This window comes from Mesocricetus auratus, unplaced genomic scaffold, assembly GCF_017639785.1.
Source record: "Mesocricetus auratus isolate SY011 unplaced genomic scaffold, BCM_Maur_2.0 Super-Scaffold_100024, whole genome shotgun sequence".
In the NCBI taxonomy this organism is placed as follows: domain Eukaryota; kingdom Metazoa; phylum Chordata; class Mammalia; order Rodentia; family Cricetidae; genus Mesocricetus; species Mesocricetus auratus.
Window position 1 is genome coordinate 13,369,311 of NW_024429205.1, and position 16,220 is coordinate 13,385,530.

A 16,220-nucleotide genomic window follows, 5' to 3' on the forward strand; every position below is an offset into this window, starting at 1 on the left:
GGCTCAGGATGTCTGTTTCTCTTCTGTCACCAGTTGGAGGAAACTGTCCAGTGTGAGTCTCATGTGCTTAGCCAAAAACCATCCAGATAATCTCTCATCGTGTCATAAGCATGGTTACACATGCATTCCATGAACATAGGCAGGAGAAGTAGAACAATTAAGGATTAAGGAGACATTAAAGAATTCTACTTATTATAGTTATGCTTCAGAAATACTCCATCCACTACCCTCAGTCAAATGGGTTTTTTGTCTATGCCTTGCACAAAGCAGCATTGCCTCTCCCAGAGAGAATTTACATCTGTGATTACTTCTGTTTAGATAAAGTTTTTGCTTTGAAAGCTACTTCTGAAATAATGACATTGATTCTCCTCAGTCTGATTTTCAACTTGTCTTCCCAGATAAATGTCACTGTTTATGTAGTGGTGTCTGTTTACTGACATCAATTGTAAACCACACCCAACACCATAGTCTGTATGTGCTACCTGGGAGACAGGATTTGTCTCATTCATTGTGTCTCTGTTCCTAGCACTTCAATCAGTGTTTGTACCTAATGTGCTCAGTGTTGTGATAGAAGCATAGTGATGACATTAGAGTTGGAGAAGTGAATGTTGAGAGACTAAATTTAATCATGTAAGTTCTAGGCTGTAAATGGCTGGTGAAGAATTTCTCAAAAATATCAGGATTTTTCTCCTGAAGCCTAAGGGTCTTTGAAGACATAGGGATTCCTCAAGAGAATTTAGGGCATGGTGTCATGCATTCTCCTAAGGAACTCATAGAATGCACATTAGGATAAGATCATCCCAGAAACCCACCCCATCCCCACTCTGCATCTTTGAATATACCAGCCTATCTGAACTTGTCCAGAGGAATTAATGATAGACAGTCTTAGGTTTATACGATGTTGAATACAGAGAGAACATGAATGCGCCTGCCACAACTCTCATTCAGTGTCAGTTCCTAGACATGAAGAGGATACCAAAACACATACAAGGTGATCACAGTTGTCTTCCTTCTCATTGACTCAGAATGTGCTACAGGCTGGACATGAGAGGTGTAATTTTTCCACATCGACAGCATGTTAAGCTCTTAGTTGGCACAATGCTATCAACAACTAAACAAAAACAACAACAAACCCTGATAGCTATTTGTGAGGAAAAGTAATTCCCCTATATAACCATATTGGGTACATGTGCACAATAAACTTCATGGTTTTAGCACTTTTAAGTAATTATATTTATTGCTATACTAGCTGTTATAACATAGTTTATCAGTTAATTGGGTTTTAATGGTAATATGGCCCACACTAATATGTACTTTAAGAGACAAAGCTGTACACAATACTTGTTTAAACATTTTATGGGGTGCCGTTTTCCATATTTTCTAGTTATTTTACAGGAATTTGAGCTTTTATTGGATGTGTTAAGATCCTTTAGCATTCTGAACCAAAGCATCTTACATGGTCAATATCAAACTCTCACATTTTACATCAATTACTTATAGATATGATACATGCACACAAAATGATTTTCTTAGTCATGTCTGGTACTTTATATTTATAGATATATGTGTGTGTACATACAAAAACAATGATGTCTTTTGTTTATATTCAGTTGTCAACTATTGAATATATGTTTATAAGTAGTTTGCAAGTATGTTCATGAATAGAATTACAGTCATCATTGGAGTCTGCAGAGGACCGGTTCCAGGTTCTTGTTCAATTGCCCAAATCTGGAGGTGCTTGTGTCTGTTATACAAAACAATTTAAAATGCTATAGCAATTCATATAACCTACACACATACTCTCATGTTCTTTAAATTGTTTCTTCATTATAATAGTTAATACAATGTAAATAGTGTGCAAGTAGTTGCTATTTTATTCTATATAAGGAATGATAACGGGAAATATTTGTATTTGTTCATCACAGACACATGATTTTTAGAAGTTTTTGGTCTGTGGCTAGTTGTAGAATCTGTGGGTATGAAAGGACAAGGGGACAGAAAACTGTTCTACTATGATGGGCAGATGTGTGGCCTGTGGCTGAGTTTTAGCCCACTGAGTCCAAATCGAAGTAACTTCAAGAAAGTGCTACCTGCTTAAGCCTTTTAATGGTCAACCAGGAATTTCCACTCTGGTTACCTCAGAGTAAAGTGAGATCACACTGATGTGAAGTGACAGGGGTTGCCGGGTTTGATCTGGCTGAGGAGATTTTGCCAAGAGTTTCTATGTCCCCTGGGCTGGAGACCAAAATACATAATTAATTTTTGCCCAGGCCTGTGGGAGTACACATGACTTGTCATAAAACAAGCTACTGGCATTCCTACCTTTTGAGGGTGTTCATTTCACTAGGGAGCGTGAGGCAGAAGCTATTAGTAAAACTATGTTGATCTTTTTTCAGGGAAAGGAAAGCTGAGCCTCAGGGTGAAAAGGAGAAGGCTGGAAGGAATAGCTGATGCATGTGAGATAAGTGTGTTTACATGGGTAGGAGGTGTCAAAGTGGCATTACTCATGAGACTGATTGGAACAGAATGTTGCAAATCACTTTCAAGATTTTTGTTGGACTTCCCCATATTTTTGGAGGTCGGAGTCAGGATTACTGGCTTTGGTAATTAATCCTTCTTAGCCTACATTCTTTGCTACTGAGAAGAGGAGTGATTCAGGGGCCCAACCTGCTAAATCAAGATAGTGTGTGACCTCTGGAAGCAAGAGGACTTTTCCTCACTTGGCCAGAGAAACAGAATCCGGGAGCGTTATGATGGGTAAATCAACAGAGGTGATGTTTTCGCAGAGATGGCTAAGGGGGAAATGTTTGGTGCATTTTGAGAATGAAATATATACAATGACAAATTCATGGAACAGTGTTGATTGTGTAATAAGTGACATCACAGAAGGAGCCTTTAAAGAATGTTAGAACTTTCAAACAGAGCATGCATTTCAACACCAGTCTATCAAAGCTTATCGTTCAGGGCTGCTCTGTTTGCCTGTTTGTTTGTTGGGCTTGGATTCACATGAGCCAGTATATTTATATCCCAGCTGTGTATAAAGACATTTCATCAGTTTGCTCTGGCCAAAGCTATAATGCTCATGCAATGATTTTGCCAAATACTGTGTCCTTATCTTTGTGTCACTCTGCAATTAGTTCTCACACCCTCAGATTAATTCAGACTCAACTAGGATTATTTAGGTAAAATTTTTTCTCTTTGATTTTTTTGTTTAGGAAATATCAGATGACCTCCCCATGAAACCAGTTATATTTTAGAAGAAGATAGGAGCAGACTTGGCTCCTTTAAAAGAGTTAAGACCAAAGGGCCGTATTCCCTAGCACCCAGGACACAGGAGTCTGGTACAGCTTAGCACTTTGAGAGATATTTGTAATAAGTTAATAAAAATTATATGGTGATTTTTCTGTGGATAAAAAACTATGATCCAAAGAGCATAAACTTTGGAGGCCAAAAAGGAATATTTTAATCAAGTTTACCATTATATATTTCCAACTTCTCAAACATTATAGGCTTCCTCCCTTTTCGAGCTTAAACATCAGCCTGAGGTAGGATGAGTCAAAGGGGAGAAAGGATTTTCATTCTGAAAGTTAAACAACACATGCGATTCCTTCCTGCTCAGTGCTTCCTGTACTGGCCACACAGCAGAATCTGGGGTTCTGTATCTTAGGACCCGTGTCACTATGTTCTGTAATCTTCCTGCTCTTCTGCCTGTGTTCCTGGATATACAGTCCTTCAGAACTAGGCTTTTGTGAAATAAATGCCTTGATAATTTGAATTTCTGCTTTGTGCCTGCATCATAGTAAGAGCTTGAAATACGATATTGGGTGATCACGTGGCAGGGTTGTGATGATTTAAAAAAAATCCATTATTCTGTGTGGGCACATAGGAAGCATGTGTGTGAATGTGCCTGTACCATGCTTTAGGCATGTATATCAGAGGACAGCTCTGTATGGTTGATCCTGTTTCTTTTGGCTTTATTTGGGTCCCAGGGATTGAACAAAGGACATTGGGCTTACACAGCAAATGCTTTTACCTGTGAAGTCATCTCCTAGACCCTGAAAAGTGTCTTGGAAACTACTGCACCCCTTAAGTTTTGCATGTGGTATATCTATCTCACCCAAGCATGACTGGCTTCATCTAATCCCATTTTTGCCTTGCCACACATAGTCCAAATCCAACTTTATATTCACTACAACCTAGTACCTGGTACGTAACACATACTCTATGACATCAGCTGCATGCAACATACATCTGCTCTCAAATTTCATCTTTAAAGGAAAAAAAAGGCAGGGTTGGATTGTTGCTCAGTGATTGGCAGAGCATTTGCCCAGGATGAATAAGGACCTGGGAAAAACTAGGATCAATTTATACAATACATAACACACACACACACACACACCACAAACACACTCACTCTCACTCAAGGAACAAAAAATCCATATTTCTTTCATTCCTAGAAATTAAGTTTTTCTGACAATTACTTGAAATCTCAGATAGTGATGTTCTAGTAGTCTATTTTAAGTAGACATCCTTAAATAATTTGTTTTCTTGAATTCAACTTGATACCAGGCAATTAAAAAAGTTGTTGTTGTTGTTTCTTAACTATGGATACGGTAATTCCTTACATTTTCTTTGCATGGGTGTCTCTTCTTAAAGAGACTCAGTTTTGGAGTCCAAAGACTTAGGAAACTCATCCGGTTTCCCTTTAGACAAGAATTTTAGTCTTTTGTTCATCTTGACATCAAACATCCTAGATATGGATAGAGCAAAAACATGTAAGGTGAGTTTACTTCCTTCCAGGACTTAGCACAACATGAACTTCTGTGGGCAAGTCTGCAGGCTGTTTAAAGTTTAAAATACTTGCTCCCTGCCATTTGAGTACACATGTTTGAGGCTGAGAATCTTATCAGCAGATAAGGGCAGAAAGGCAACCATCCTACATTCCACAAAGTAACTTCCAGATGGTGGGGAGACGAACGGAGGAAAAACTTGAGTCGTCTATCAGGTCAAACAGCCCACACCTTTACTGGCCCATTTGTTCAGCCTGTCATGAGTCCCCTCACATCTTAGGATAGGCCAGGGTGGCTGTTTAATTAACTCCCAGGAAGACATTTTGGTGAGGGCAAGTCATGTATTACTGAAAACAAATAAAAAAAACTCTACTCTTTTGTTCTTCTTCATTTGCTTTTGTAGTCACTGTTATCTGGCAATTCTGACTCAATCCAAATAGCAACCATGATAGTTTTTCCAAGGATCCACTTGATCCTTTGTTTTGTTACTTTTCTTCTTTTTCTGATTTAATCTGACAACTTGAACACAAGAGATTTCTTTTCTTGGTGCCAAGGAAACAATGGCATTTTTCAGGTAGGTGTGTGTGCGTGTGCGTGCTGCAGAAACACCACATTTGTTATTTTTAAATATTTACAAGAGACTAAAAGTTGCATGTTGCTGAGTTACAAGTGAAAAACTGTCCATGAATAATTTGGGGGAACCTTAATTCTTCTCAGAATGACTTGAGAACTTACTGAGATATGCCTCTGGCTATTTTTCTCAGAAAATCGGTGTTCTTTTCTTTGAGAAAGTCCCACCTTCTGAGAAGAATGTATATCTGCATTTTTATTATAATAGTATATTTTCATTGAGGAATATCTTGTCATTGAAGGAAAAACTGCAAAGGTACCATGATAGAATGTTCCCATATTCACTTCATATACTTTTCTATTAATGACTTAGATAACCATGATATATACATCAAATTAACAGCATCACAGTTCTTAAATGTCAGACATAGAAACTGCCTAGTGTTGTAATTTGAATGTATGTTTCTACCCCAAATTTCTGTTTTGGAACCAGTTCCCAAGGCAGTAGTACTAGGAATTGGAAACTAGGGGAGCTTGTGAGAATGGTCTTCATAAATAGTATTTCTGTCCTCATAAAAGAGACTTCTTCAATCTTATATAGCCCCTTCTCTTTTTTTTTTATCCAAGGACAATGAACTTATCTACCATCTATAAGAAGAGATGGACTCTGCTGGTGTCTTGGGTTTGGATTACCAGCTGCCAAAACTGTAAGTATTTGATGTATCCTTCTTATAAATTACCCAGTATTATTATATGTTATAGTATTCCATTAGAGAAAGGGCACTACATATTTGAATCAATGACCCTTATATATTACATCATCCAATTAGGTTCCCTCTTTGCATGTAGACATCCTGTCTCCGTCAATCTCCTCCAATATGTGACAGAGATTTTCACTTGCTTTTGTCTTCTTTGGCATATTTAAAAGCTAGTGTCAGATATTCTGTAGATTATCTCTCTATACTAATCCATCCCATGCTTATGGTGAATAAGCCTCTTTCAAAATACTCTATAGAGGCAAAAAGTGGAGAGGCATAGCATTGGATAGATTTCAAATAAAAACTAAGGAGTGATCTCACTTTTAAAAGGTAGAGAACTAGATGCAGAAAATATAAACAGAAGATTTTTGTTCTTTTTACCAAATTAGGGCAGTTGTCTAAGCTAGAGTTTGAATTCTGGGACATCTTACTTCATAGGTAAATCTTATTCTCAAGTGTGACCCCATGATGTCTGGAGACTGCACTGATGTGCTTCCCTGAGCTCACACACATGTCACCTGCTAAAATCACTGGGAAGATAGAATCAAAGTACGCTTTAGGGAAATCAGTTTGGAACAGATGAGGATGATTCTCCCAGATGAGACCCAAATCTGAAAACAGAGGTCTGAATGAGATTTATAAACTCTAGATAGATTTCTGAAGACCTTCAGACACCCAAGTGGGGTAGGAGGCTATGGAAGTCCTGGCAACAATAACAGTATTGCCCATCCTTGACAAGCACCCCAGGTCAGAGTACTTTCTGTCCACCTGAAGGAAGTGGAAGGCACAGAGTATAGAAATTAGAGACTGTCAACTGTGCTCCTATGTTTGGGTTTCCAGACACCATTGACCATTTTCTGAAGTCCAGACATGCCCTAGCAAATAATTATGATCTTTAAACATCAGGTCTTAATGCATGGTAAGAATAACAGGGTCTCATATGCACAACTATAAGCCTTCTAATGCTCTCTGCTTCATGGAATGCTCCAGCAAGCAAGATCATGATTCATGCTTCAGGACCAGAAAGTAGCACATGGTTCTATGTGGTTTGTGTCATATTCCTGCATATGGAATGGCTTCTTCTGACATGCTGGGTTGACTTTCCCTTGATGTACAACAGGTGTAGTGTTGAGTCATCTTAGGCTTTGAAGCAAAGACAGAACAAACAAAAGACAGGATTTAGGATTAAGAGCCCTGCACTTCTTCAAGTGAATAAAGAACCAGAAAAAGATGCACATAGTCTCCATTTCATATCTATTAAGCTGTGCCTCTATTAATGGCCAGACTAGCAGTTTTAAAAGCAGAAGCCTTGGGATTTTCCTCATAGTGTTAAGACAGCAACAAGGGTTAAGGTCCATCCAAATATTTTTCTACCAACTTAAAAAAATGGAACAAAATTCCAAAGGGTCTATTTTTTAGTACTTTAAACTGAAGACTCTACCATCAAACAGATGTAGTACTGGCTGTGTTCTTAGGGCAAGAGAATTATCATTCCTGTGTCAAGACACTATCAGTTTTGTATCTCCAAGGTGACAGGTGAAGATTAAGTGGGTTATGGTATTAAAACACTTTGTACTGTTCCTCGTCTTTTGGGGGAGCTATAAATGCCATTCTGTTCTAGAGCTAGACCAAGGAAGGTCTTACTGGCCACTATTTTCAGCATTGCAAAGGTGGGTAAAGATGGTAGACCATGCTGTGATGCAGGAGGTGAACAGTCTAGGTGGTCAGTCACAGTTCATCATAGCTTGAGAACTGCTAAGGAAGCAGTGGAACATTCTCTAGCCTCTGCGCAGGGTGAAAGACTTTACTGCTGTTGGCCTTCCTGTCCTTATTTTCTTACCTCAAGGGTGCAGTGCTATTCTAAGTCTATGGGTCTATGTATTTTGGGAGCTGTAATGAGGTACCTCTCAGCATCCCTTGCCATTTTCAGGCAGCTTTTACTAGCTGCCTGGGCACAGGAACAACCCAGTAATTTAAGAGCTATAGTGGATAAAGATGGAAATAGATAGACCCACACTTCAAGAAAGCTGGAGTGGGAGTGATTACTGTGGGTTCTCTCTTTCACAAAAGAAGAATGCCAGTGTGGTGGAAACCCATACACACAAATGTTCCCAAAGGACTTGTAATGTGGCTTTCTACTTCTCCTCCTACCCCTTGTCTGGAGGGCACAGAAGGATGGGTGATCTCTTAAGCAGCAAAGAAATAGCATTTGCTAGTTATGGAGTTAATGGAACAATGAAATTCTTCATTCACCCAAGGGCTGGCTCTGTGAAAGTTGCTTGAACATGATTCATGTTGAGCTCAAATTCTTCTAGCATGGGAATAAATTCTAAGAAAGTAAAGATGTCATTTAAAATAGCTTTGGAGGCAAAAAAATGCAACCCTTAAAAATGCCTTCAAGTTCCAAATGGCCGATCATTCTTTCCTTTGCTACAGCACACAACATTCTAGAATTTCAAAGCAGGTCTTCTCTGCACATGATTTTCCAAAGCCCGTTATAACTACGGAGTTATGAAGTCATTCCATGGTGCAATTATTTCTGGATCTGCAGCATTCCTCTTAGAAATTACCTATTCTCTGACACTACAAGGCAGGGCCTTGGTTAAAAAAACAAAACAAAACAAAACATAAATACAGGATGATGTCTGTTTCAAAGGAACCTTGCCATTCTTTCTTCTCTTATGGCCTGGAATAAAGGGAGAAAAATGCTGTGCGTGTTGTGTTTTGATCAGGTTTCCACTCCCTCAAATGTTGTCCTTACTTTAAACACAGGATGAAGGAAATGCTTGTCTCCAGGAGCTGACACATCCCTGGTCATATTTCAGATACAATTAGCCCCCATTGATGGTGGTGGCTGATCTGTCAAGTGAGTAGCTAATCTTATCTGTGGTTCACAAATGACTCAGATGGTAGCTTGTGACTTTGATTACTGGGAGACTGGCCCCCATCAGAGGGCTCTACTCCAAACAGTGATCTTTCCAGCCTCCTGCTCCAGGAGATCAAAGCCCTCTCCCTCTTGCTATCTGCAGGGAAGCTCATTAGAGGGAGGCTGTCAGGGTTATAATCATGCAACAGTTTTACTTCTGGGTTATAACGCTTTCCCCTTCTTATCAGCCTGTGAGGTCCAAAGTGAGAAGGATAAAGTAGGTACAGATGACATATGATACATTTAATAGGCTCACTGGTGACTGCCTGGGCCCCAGCTCTCTGCCACCGCTGCCTCACTGACTACTGAAGGACTACCCACCCCCATCCCCAAATCTGGAAGGATTAGACTTTATTCCTTCAAAGTCAGAAGGTGGAGTGCAGAAAAGAATTCTTAGTCTCCAGCAGTTACTTTACAATGAAGACCTGCAGGAGCATTCAAGTGAAATAAAGAATCCAAAGACGGTCTGTCTTCATATTTCAGAGCCAGTGTGACTTTGGAAATTTTGCTGTGGATGTTTGAATAAAATTTAATGCTTCCCTTGTGAGCTTTAATTTACACATTTTAAGTCTCCTCACAGGTAACCTATGTAGCACTGATTAAATAGGTAACCACTATTGTCATTTGACTTATTCCTGTGCCTTCTTTTCCAGAATTGAGCTAATATATGTTTATTCTGTTTGAATCGCCCCTCTGTGTTCCCTCAGTCCCTGGAGCTCTCACCCATACCACTTCATTGGCACTGCTTCTGCCATGCTGGCCTGGCTTTCTTACCATTTGGATTTCTCTTCTTCCCCTTTAAATGAGTTAAAGTTCGATGCACCAGAGAAATTTACAAAGCCCACTGAGAAAGGTTTGTGCTTATTGTTGGGTTTCATTGAAACCCATGTAGATGATTGTGCTTCTGACATAGGACCCCCAAATTTAGATTTCTAAAAAATTCCCAAGATGAGAACTATGGACCAAATCTAATTTTCCTATTTATAAGTGGAGAATTGAGGCTTGGATTGGAGAAGCAGCTTCTCTAAATATATACAATGGCAGAGCCGTTCAATCCAAATATAAGCTCTACCTTTCATGGGTCTGTATGTCTGTCTGTCCACATTTATGTGTTGCATGTTTGAGATGCAGAAGGATAGACCCATCCCCACTCCAACCTTTCCATTTCATAAACAGCTTCTTTTGGTTTCAAACTCAGGGATTTTACTTTATATCTTGTTGTTGTGTCACTGGATGACAACTCACAGTGAGGTGTTTGGATACAGGAAAAGCCATATTTTAGTGTCAGGCACTAAAACACTTAGAGGGATCTGCATCACTGAAAAAAATTACAGCAAGATATAAGATTTCCTGGTTGGTTGACTGGGTCTCCATCACCTGCCTCAACTCTGCTCTCATTACAGTCTTGATTGTCCACACAGAGCTAGCTGCTCTCACTTCTGGGTGGAATGAGAAGCAAAAGCAGTACTTTTGGGAGTGGGTGATTTAAACTGGGTAGATCAGGGGTTAATTTCACTTCCTTACATCCCCTATGGTATAAAATTTCTCAAGGGACTTAAATTCTAGTAGTTCTATTTTGTTGTTGTGTAAGGTAGGAAATGACTCTACTTCATAGGGTTATTAGGATAATTAAAAGAAGCAATCTTTAAATCATCCTTTCCAGGTGTCTGGAACATGCGGAGTGTTTGGCTAACCTCAACTCTTATCTTTCCTTTCTTTGTCTATTCACTCCCCTCCTCCCTGCCCCCATAGTTACCTAATATCATTAGAACTTGAGTTAAAATAAGGAAAATACACTATTTCCTTCTTCTCTATGTAGCACTGATTAAATAACAGTTCTTTCCTCAACATTAATTTAACCATGTTCCCTCTCACTGAAATCATTCAAAACATGTGGGAAAGAAATTATTTGTACTTAAAACAATAATCTTTCCATTAAATATAATTTAGAAGGCATTAACATTAGTTGTAATTATAATGGAATCCATGTCTCACACATTATATGATGAAAGAAAGCCAGGCATACTTCAGGAATTAGTGACAAACTTATCAGAATATTAATCTCCTTTAGTTACCCTTTAAGAGAATAAATAACTAATCAATCAGTGACTGCTAATATAATAGATTACCCTTTGGCTAAGATGGATGATAATTTAAACTTTAGCAGAATTTATTTATTTAACTAACAGAAATCATGGCTCAATTTTATTTATTTTAAGAGACAATACAGTAAAACCAAGAAAAACTTGAATAATTAAGATTATAATTAACTTCTGTAAGAACAAAACAAATTTCATCAATTCCAAATGAAACACTGAATACATATCTAATTATGCATTTGTTAAGTAGACTTTTGAAAACAGCCTTAAGTCTCAGTTTAATTCTAGTGTAAAGCCAATGCAATCACCTAAAATTACATATCTTCTTATTTTTAGCTACAAAATTTCTGAGACATTAGATACATGTTATTGAACCTAACTTACAACAGTTATTAAGACTCTGAATAAGTTTCTGTCAACTCTGTTCTGATTATTTTTTCTACCATAATGGAGCACGGAGGTCTCGTTGCCAAGGAAGAGTCTCATCTACATTCTATTTATCATAGCTTTTATAGATACATCCCGACCCCAATGTAATTCCTCCTGGTTGTTATTTTTATGCTGCAGTGTAGCCAACAGGTAGGACTAACTGTTGTCCCAGCTTGGAAGCAGTTGGCAATCTCAGCCCACGATTGTTTGTAACCTGCATGTGACTGTGAATGTGACCATTAGGAGGTAGCTGACTCTCTGCTTCCATATAGGGTAGTTCAACATACTCCTTCTCTCTCTGCTTTGCATTCCTTAGAAGGAGGGAGAAGAATGGGAGGAAAAGAAGAAAGGACATTCCTGGTTGGTGAGCTGGGAAAACAGACTGCATTACAATCCAGCTGATAGAGAAAAAACCTCAACCCTAAGATTCTGCCCCTTCAGCCATCTGGAGCTACCCATGCTGCTAGTTATGGAATAGTAAATTTTTCTAAAAAGAATGCAGTGAAATACTAGTAGATCTACCTGGTTGGAAACCTAAAACTACCCTCTGTAGGTATCATGTGAGTAAACTCAGGATAAAGTTTCATTTACCTACTTATTTACCTTTGCCAGCCTATAGCAGGCCTTGCTACCATCACGATTCTCCTGTTCCAAGGAACTCCAGACCAGTCGATTAGAAAACAATTATAAGGTATTATAGAATTATACAGCCATTGAAACCAGTTATACTTAGATAGGACCCCATGGAATGACTGCAGTGAGTTGAAAATGTCTAGAAGGTAGGCGAAAATGGACCCAAAACTCTGTTGACCTCTTAAGATTCATTCCCAGACATTTTTCGAAGAAGGCAAGGGCAGGTCCCCTGAATGAATGATGGGTATTTCTGCTTTCTGTCCCAAAGCACTCCTTCAACACCTTCAAAGTATGTTTGTCTACTTGTCTTCCATCTCCTTTAGATGAGGGCCACTCTCACAGGCAAGGTACTAGAGTTTTATGAACAACAAAACAAGCTGCAGTCATGTGCATTTCAGCTTTTCTGAGACAAGCACAAGCTTTTCCACATGTCCCTGTGCAGAAACCAACCATAGTTGTCATCTGGACATGTGCTTTATGCTTGAAGAAGTGTTTGGAGTATACAGCCTCTTGAGGATGTGGTTGGAGTGACAAGAGATGCATTTGAATCACATGCTGTTCTAGTATGGCAGTACCTCATGAAAGTCCCAACCGGAGGATTCCATAGATGTTTAGAGAAGAGAATAACATTGCTGCCCCAAATCTAAGTCCTGGCTGCTAAATAGTTTTGTCATACAGGGTTTTAAAGCAGAGGATCCCCTCTCAGGTGAACAGAGGACCCTCCCTATGACTGAGTCTGTAGAGTAGACATCCAGAGAAGTAGATTTCCTTGGGATGTAGTTTATTTACTGAGGCTCCCCTCTGTCTATAATTTCATGTTATCAATAAGAGTTGGGAGGCCTGTTCATTACTTCAAAGCATTTGAACTCTAGCTGGCAGGTGGAGGTAAAGCTTATCCCTCAAATACAGTGATGCTCAACTTTCATAATGATGCGACTCCTTAATACAGTTCCTTGTGGTGTGGTGACCCCAACCATAAAATTATTTTCATTGCTACTTCATAACTGTAATTTTGCTACTGTAATGAACCATAATATAAATATTTGATATGTAGATTGTTTTAGGTGACTCCTGTGAAAAGGTCGTTTGACCCCCCCCAATGGGTTGTGACCTACAGGTTCAGAATCATTGCTTTAGTACTGTTCATTTATTCCTGCATCTATCCGTTTACCAGCTATATTTGAAGTGTCTGCTTTGTGTCATTCTCCACTAGTCAAGGGTGTGGTACACAGAACCAAATAAGACGTAAATCTCAAGGACCTACAGGCAATTAGAGGAAAGGGGAGACAAGAACACACAGCATCAGAGAAAAGTTTTAGACAACCTATAATGTGAGGAGCATGTAGGAGGGCTATGGGCTTTCTGTCCTCCAGCTCTAAGCAAGAATTCTCAGAGAGAATGAGTGATAAGATGAGCCCAAAAGATCAGATTCTGATGTGGCCACTGACATAAAACCTAGCTCAACCAACCAAATGAGACTAGAAGTGTGGTTTTGGAAGGCAGGAGATGAATCAGTGGGGTTTTGACCTATCTTATGTGTTAGGTGAGTAGTAGAATCCCTATGTGTTAGGTGAGTAGTAGAATCCATATTCAGGTAATTCAGAAGACAGTTGCTTTATCTTCCTCTTCCCCTCATCCTCCTCCTGCTTCTCCTCTCTATCCCTCCAGCCTGGGATTTTATTCATTTATTTTTATGATATTACATTTCTATACATATAGGTCATACTTTGTTCTAATTATCCCCATTTTCCTATTGCCCTCCCCTGACCCTCTTACCCAACTCTTGAAGTTTATTTCTTTAAAAGTCTCTATCTTGACAAAGCTGTTACTTTCTTTATAATCCCAGCTTATTTCTGCTACCATAACAATTTTACATAAATATTGATTTTTTATAACAAGCTAAAGGGCCTTATTAAACTTACATATACTGAAGAACTAAAAATCTGTGATAGATAAGTATTTTACCCCAATGTGGGTGTGGGTACAAGGTCATAGTACAGAAAACAGTACTTACAGGTTCAAGATCTTGGATCTATTCATTAGCCTACATTGCTTCTCTAGGCAGCAGAAGCCCTCATTTACAAGGTACTACCAGACAGCAATGGCTGGCCATCTGCAGAACCTGTGTGGGCTTGATGCCTCCCACACTCTCACCAGGCAGCACTTGATGGTGGATAGCTCTTATCTTCCGCTCTGACAGTCACCTGCTTGTCTTCAGACATATCCTCTGTCTCTGCTGATCCATCCCCCGTTTCTTTTTTCTTTTTTCTTTTTTTTGGTTTTACGAGACAGGGTTTCTCTGTATTGTTTTGGAGGCTGTCGGTCCAGCCTGGCCTTGAACTCACAGAGATCCGCCTGCCTCTGCCTCCCGAGTGCTGGGATTAAAGGTGTGCGCCACCACCGCCCAGCTCCGTTTCATTTTTTACTTGGTTATTTTCCCATATCAACAGAAACCTATTTGCAAACACCATAATCCACAGGCCAAGAAGAAATTGTGTTTCTTGCTGCCTAATGTGCCTTTCTCTCTGCCTCAGAAGAAAATGTTTCTAGGCTATTGGAAAGTTAAGCTCTGTTTCTGTCTATTCTCATGTCACTCTTCACCTTAAGCTTCTTTTAGCGACAGCAAGGCTGGGCTAGTGGAAGTGAAGACTAGCTAACTACTAGCCCCAGGATGCATTCATGATAGAGCTGTAACTCCCCCCTTGTTGTTTCTTTGAATTTTAATTGGAACTATGCTTAATGGGTATCCTGATTCTCAAAGACAGAGTGCATATGCTTGCAACTCATTTTCTCCATGCAGTTTTAACCAAGTATGCCTTCAGACATATCACATAACTAAAAGACAGAATTAAGCAAGAATGGCAGAACTCTGGCAACAAGTAGCCCCCTGCTCGTGTTTTTCATTGCAAGGCATATAGGATTACCTTTTGTTCCAGATATTAGTGTTATGTATCTAGCACATGCATGTTTAAACAGCATAACAAATGTGCTACAGTACAAAGCACCTATATGTCACCAAGGCCCACAAAACTTGTGCTGTGCCAAGGCCTGGAGACATCTTCCAAAGTTTCCTTCCCTCCTTAGGGGCAGATCATCTGTTGCTCTGGGTGGGCCTGGCAGCCTAATTTTAATAACAAACATTCTCTAACTTTTCAGACCCTGTGTTTAGAACAGCTTTTATTTGAATGTGGCATTTCCCCCCACAAAGAGTAAAAATTCCCAGCATGACCAGAGTGGCAAGACCCAGACATACTGCCTGTAAGTCTTGCCTGAAACAATAGCAAAGAACTGAGGCTCCAGGCTACCCTGGACCTCTCTGGAGAATATTATCAACTTCGTGGTTCAGGGTTAAGGTTTGGGGCTGGGATATTGTTAGTGTTTTCATCACTTGTAGAAATGTACAGCCTGACAGTCACCATGCCTGTAGATCAAAGGCGAAGGGGGAGTTATCTACTGCCGGCTGTGCTGTAACTCTAAGCACATTTATGGTGGGCTGACCCCAAGGTGAGCTGGGGTGAGAAAGAGTCCTCCAACAGATGGCTGTCTGGGTGTGGTATTGGGGAGAATGGTGTTCTATGGTCAAAGACTACATCCTTTCTTTTTGGACGAACCTACTAAGCCTAAGCTTTTTGATTCCGTAGAATGGTGTTTAGTAGTGGGAGAGTTGTGGAGGGGGAAGGGGAAAGGGCACGTGTCAATGTGTATGGAAGGTGGCAGAAGAAAGTTTCTCCGCACTGCCATCCTGCCACCAATCTGCTCTCAGATGTGGACTGAGACCCTATTTTGTTGACCTGAGCCTCTCAGCCAGTTCCTGCATAGAACATGGTTACTCTCTCTTTTGCTTGTCTATCAGGCCTCAGCGATGGAATACTTTTCTCCATAATTTTGTTTTGGAGCCATTGAGCTTTTGTTCCCAAGGCTTAAACGACATGGCACCCCCTGTCTGCTGCAAGGAACATTGTCTTTCCCTTAGGAAAATAATTTTCCCATCTCTGTGTTGCCCTTTTACGCATGG

General features: G+C 39.7%; 1 long non-coding RNA gene across 1 annotated transcript in view; it reads left to right on the forward strand.

Moving 5' to 3' along the window:
• LOC121133819 overlaps positions 1-16,220 on the forward strand; it is an 88,370-nt gene that overhangs the window by 67,571 nt on the left and 4,579 nt on the right. The window contains exons 3-4 of the long non-coding RNA XR_005870814.1: positions 5,988-6,067; positions 8,891-8,984. This is a non-coding gene — a long non-coding RNA (uncharacterized LOC121133819). The remainder of the gene's footprint in view (positions 1-5,987; positions 6,068-8,890; positions 8,985-16,220) is intronic.